Below are 5803 nucleotides of genomic sequence, written 5' to 3' on the forward strand. Positions count from 1 at the left end.
TGAAGAGCACAGAGTGATTCATGAGCCCTAAATCCCCACCAGCACTGTGCTTTTGCTCTCTCTGCCATGTGTACAGCTAGGTAGGCTCCAAGATTTACTGCCCTGGAATGGGTGCTGGGAAATTGATAGTTTTTCTAAGCCTCTTGCTTATCGCTGTCAGCAAAGCTAATCCACATTTCTTTCTGAGAGAGTTGCAGAAAAATTGTAGGACAACATATGCTCTTCTACCAGGCAGAACTGCATGAAGCACTGGACAGGGACAGAGGTTGAAACCCAGTGTTGATTGGGACAGGAGTGAGGGAGGGGAACAATGTGTTGATCATGTTTCTACAGACAATCACGAACCATCTTATCTGTCCTGCCTATCATTGCCATCATATCTGATGAGACAGCTCCAAAAGAGCCCTTCACAACCATTTTTCCTGTCTATGGATCCTAAGTGAGCCCTTTCCACAGGCTGCAGCTCTTCAAGAACTGCTCCAACATGAGTCCACCCCATGGGGCCCGTCCTTTAGTAACTGCTCCACCATGAGTCTCTTCTCAGGCTGCAGCTCCAGTCCAGGTGCTGCTCCTGGGATGGCTCCATGTGCTGCAGGCTCCTTCAGGCATCAGCCACCTGCTTCACTGGGGGAAAGCCCAGGAGACCAGAGCCTGTGATCCACACTGATCTCTGAACACTGCTAATGGCATTAGGATGCTGCTGAAAGCAGAGGTATTTTTCCCTCTCATTTTCCCCTGGCTGCACAAAACTTCTTGGGGCAAATGAAACCAGCATGGTTTTGATCTGTCTTCCACCTCTGTCCACAGGATGTTTGTGTGCATAAAAGCAGTTGTCAAAGAAGTTATTTACCCAGCTGGAAGTGAGGGAAGGGCAAAGGCGAATTCCCCTCCAGGCATTGCTTGTGCAAAGCAGGAGGGCTGGAGCCAGGGCAGAGATGCACATCATCTCAGCACTGCTTTCCCCTTGCCCTTGGGCAGGGAGATTTCTCATCTTCCTCTAAATGTGTCCCTGGTGAAGTGGGAATGCAGCATCTTCTCCCAAGTAACTATTATTTTCTTCCCAGATGGGGAAGGATGTGATATCCTTCCCTTCAAGAGGAGATCAAAGAATCATGGAATCATAAAGTTTGGAAAAACCACTAAGATCACCAAGTCCAACTGTCAGTACTGTCTGCACCATGCTCTCTACCGATGTTCCTAAGTGCCACCTCTCCACAGTTCTGGAACACCGGGTTGGTGACCCCACCACTCCCTGGGCAGTTGTGCCATTGCATCACTGCTCTCTTGAGAAGAAATTCTTCCTAATATCCAACCTGAACCTCCCCTGGCACAACTTATGGCCATTACCTATCATCCTATGGCTGCTACCTGGGAGAAGAGGCCAAGCTTCACCTTGCTACAACCTCCTTTCATGGAGTTGTAGAGATCCCTCCATGGTGGCCTCCCATTTGGGGCCAGGAGAGATGAGCAGCAGCCCCAGCACTGGCTCTCTTCTTGAGACATGGGCTGCCAGCAGCACCACAGGCTTGTACAGCCATCTGGTCAACCTAGGGCCAGTTCAGGCCTTTGGGTCTAGCCAGTCATGACAGTGGTGGCTGCATGGGTGAACAGGCACCCAGCATGGGTCTCTGCCTCCATAAGGGCCCCCATGGCTTTGGGGATTCACCAGGGCCTGACAGTGGTTTGAGAAACTGCTGATGGACTCAGGCTTCCCTCCTTTCCTGTAAGATGGGGTAGATATGCTTTTACCTGGCAGGCCCTCCAGAAGCCAGAGGCTAAGAGGTGCCTAGAAATGAAGGACCAGCTAATTACTCTTGCTAGAAATGTCCCTGTCATTCTTCCCAGATAATTAGTCCTGCTGTAAGTGTCCCTGACACCCTGCTGAGGGCAGTGGGCAACTAGTGTGGAGTCCCTGATGCAGCAGCTAAAACCAGAGACAGCCGAATCCTCAACCCGCACAGAACCTCTGTGTTTAAAGGAAGACATCCTACTTTTCTCGCCTTCCGCACATCAGATGTTATTCCCTGCAGCTCAGCCATTCAAGCAGGCAGGACAGCCAAATCACACCTTAGATGTATCCAGAAAACACAGGCGCTGCTCTGCTTGATCCAGCATGAGCCTGGTCTCAGCTTCCCCCCCTCCTCCCTCCCCCCCCACGGTGCCTCCCCCCCCACGGTGTGTTCAGCTGCAGCAGTACTTATCATGCAAAAATGACGTCTGTCACCTCAGCAAATCACAGGAACAAAAGCACGGAGTGCTCCTCTTTTGTCTTTGCTTGCTCAAGTCAGGCAAATGTTTTGTTCCTCCTGCAGAAATTCAGGATTGGAGGAAAAGTGACAGGCACAGTTGAGGCTGTGATGCAAGCATGGCACAGAAAAAGTCATCTTTGGTGAAAATCCCATCCTAACTTGTCAGAAAGCATTTGTGCTCACCTGCCTTTGCTTCAACCTGCAAGGCTGTGCTTAATATGAGTGAGTTTGCAGGGGAAAATTCCTGGGCAGGCTCACAGTGAGGAGACTCCTTTTATCCAGCAAACAGGTAAGCTGTCGCATTCTGCTTCAGGATGTTGAGAAGGCTCTTTGCAAAGCTTTGTAGTCGAGAATTCATGGCAAAAAAATAAAATAACAACGCAGTAAAGACTGTAACACATACTTGCCCTGTTCTTACATTCCTCCAAAGGACTCCACTCCTGACTGTTTACAAGGGCATGAGGCATGGCTGAAGGCATTTTGTGCTGCCTTGCTAAGCAGTTTTCACATGAACTCCTTTGAAATGATATATTTTTAAATTTCCTGAAGGTTAGGCTTTAATCCTTGGAGGACTTTGCTTGACCTCAAGAGAGGCATCTGAGGTCATTACATGGAGCTGAGCTGCTGAGCCGCAGATGAACGGATTATTTCTCATTCCTGTATTAGGAGCACTTGTGGATCCAGACGTTCCTCCATTATCATGCTGCTTTTATCCACGCCTCCCTCCAACCCTCCACTCATCCCCAGGACTGTGCTTCTGAGCTACAAGGCCTCCTTGGCCCCAAACATTTGCACAGGGTTGAACTCATATTTAGTCCTTAATGATCCTGCCTGTTACCTGGCCTCATTATCCAGGTTGGGCTGCTGCTGAGCCTCAATAGGTCCTTAGGAATGAAGGGAGTGTGGATATAAACAGGAAGGCACAAGAAAAGGTTGCTGAACAGAACAGGTGCAGGTGCAGAAAGCCTCCTAAGGATTGTCAGTGCTCACTAACAGGGATGAGACTTCCTACAACACATTCTTCATCCAGGAGAGCCGCAGCTCTGGCAGAGCTCTCTCTAGGATCACTGGAAGGAGGTGGGAGGTCCCCCTAAGCCGGTTGGAGATGCCTTGTCACACCATGAGCTATTTGAGGGGTGGCTGCTGCAGTTCTGGCTCTGAGCGCATTCTTCAAGCAGTTCCCACAGCCCAAGCATTAGTCACAGGGATGCTATTAATTAGCTTCGGAGAGGCAACCCCGAAGAACAGGGGAAATTGTAATTACAGCCCTTGCCTGTTAACTTTGTTTGGGCTGGTGTCTCTGCTTTTAAAGCAGAAACAAAAGGGAGCAGACTAAGACAGCTGATGCTACTAAGAAGAAATGGGCAGAGGAGTCTGAGTGGAGCCGGCATGGGCTAGGAGTTGCAACACTCTCTACAAACCAATCTCCCCCCAGAGTCACTGGATTTGCCAGCGACCGCTTGCAAAAACTGCTGCTGCAAGATTTTGCTTTGCCTGAGTGATAAAGGGCTAACCGGTTGCAGATCAGGAGTCACCATCACGGATGCTCAGTGCCTGTGCGGTGACAGTATCCCTGTGTTGTCCATGGGCACGCTGCTGGTAGGTATATGCAGTCTCCATCCCTTTGTGTTCCACCATTTATAAAAAAAAAAAAAAGAAAAAAGAAAAAGAAAGAAAGAAAGAAAGAAAAAGGGAAAAAAAATACATTGAAGCACAAGATTAGCTGGGGGAAGGGAGATGGGTTGGTGGGGCTGGGAAGAAATAATTGCCATGTCTGAAAGCAGTTACTATGGCAGCAACAACCTTCTTGCTGCTGGAGCGAAATGTTGGGGACCAGCAAGTGCTGCCTTTGTCAGATGCTCTCAGGCACACATTTAGATGCTAATGCTGGCTTTAACCTTGGCTGCATAACCTTGGGCGAGGGGGAGTGGGAGGGGGGGAGGGAAGGAAAGTAGGGGAGGGGAGAGCTTATGGAAAAGATGGGTTTCCTCTCCCTAAATTTGCCACTGAATTGACTTGGCATACTCCCCTCACCGCGATTAATGCTGTTATTCCTGCACTTAATATTCAGCAGAGGTTTTAACAGCTTATTTATGGATAGCTGGCATTAGCTGCAGCATAATTCACCACTGCAATGCTCCTGTTTATCTCTGTCCCCGTGGGATCATTTGATATAAGGCCATTTTTTAGAACATCCCCTAGGTTTGATCAGGCTGTCTATCTAATCTCAACTTTATTTATAACTTGCAATCAATGCTGGGGTGAAAAGAGGACGGGCACCTTTCCCTTTCACTTCAGAAAGAGATTTTGGTGGCCTCTTTCAAAAAGGAAGCCTTTCAACTGGAGGCTCAAAGCCATCTTCAGCAGCAGGGGTGAAAGAGGAGGAAGGGAGGAGAGGCTTTGGCTTCTGCATGAGAGGTGATGGAAGGAAAGAGGGTTTCCAAGTGCTCCAAGTTCTTTACAGAGAGAGTGGTGAGGTGCTGAAACAGGCTGCCCAGAGAGGTTGCGGATGCCCCATCCCTGGAGGTATTCAAGCCCGGATTGGATGGGGCCCTGGGCAGCCTGATCTAGTATTAAATGGGGAGGTTGGTGGCCCTGCATGTGGCAGAAGGGTTGGACATCCATGATCCTTAAGGTCCCTTCCAACCCTGGCCATTCTGTGATTCTGTGCTCAGAAAAAGTGGTGATGCAGTGGCACAGCTGCCCATGGATGTGATGGAATCATCATTCCTGGAGGTATTCCATAACAGTGGGGATGTGGCACTGAAGGACGTGGGCAGTGGACATGGTTGGGTGGGCTGGGGTTGGACTAGATGATCTGAGAGGTCTTTTCCAACCTTTATGATCCTATGGTTCTTTGATTTTCCAGCCAGCACTGTGCCTGTGCCCTGCCTTGTGAGTGGCGATGCTGTGCCAAGCAGTGTTCTTCCTGCACACTGTGCTTACGGAGCTCCCTGTGCTTCTCACCATGTGGTGTTTTCCACAAAAACTGCACCCGCTGTTACCTCCGCAGTGTCACAGCAAGCTGCCTGTATTTTTAATGACTGCATGTGTTAGCAGGTAGTCTTATCTGCCCGTAAAGCAGCAAACATGCATCCGTAGAATGAAATATGAAGATGAAAATGATGCTACTCCATCCCGACAATCCCCACTGCATGCTGTATGGGAAGAGCATCTTATATTAAAAGCAATATCTGTCTCCTGCAGTATACTTCTTTCTCCGGGGCTTTCCGGTTAAGCTGTCAGATGTGGTGGATTGTCATTTTACAAAGCCTGTGAACAAGGAGATGTATAACAGTACAGGAGCAGCTCTGTCGCTGTTCTTGGGATCGGGAGTGATAGCAAAACCAACTGTCAGAGCGAGGAGTGGGGCAGTGCGGGACCCGCGGGCGCCAAAACATGGAGAGAGGGCATTTATAAAGCACAAAAGGTGAGAGGTCTCGGAGCTGGGGTGGCGGTGCGGTGGGGATCTCTGGCGCTGGGAGGTCACCGTGATGGCAGCACCTCAGCATCCCCCCTTCCCAAGCCGGCGCCCGCAGCCCGGCCACACGCCC

Source organism: Meleagris gallopavo, chromosome 7, assembly GCF_000146605.3.
Source record: "Meleagris gallopavo isolate NT-WF06-2002-E0010 breed Aviagen turkey brand Nicholas breeding stock chromosome 7, Turkey_5.1, whole genome shotgun sequence".
In the NCBI taxonomy this organism is placed as follows: domain Eukaryota; kingdom Metazoa; phylum Chordata; class Aves; order Galliformes; family Phasianidae; genus Meleagris; species Meleagris gallopavo.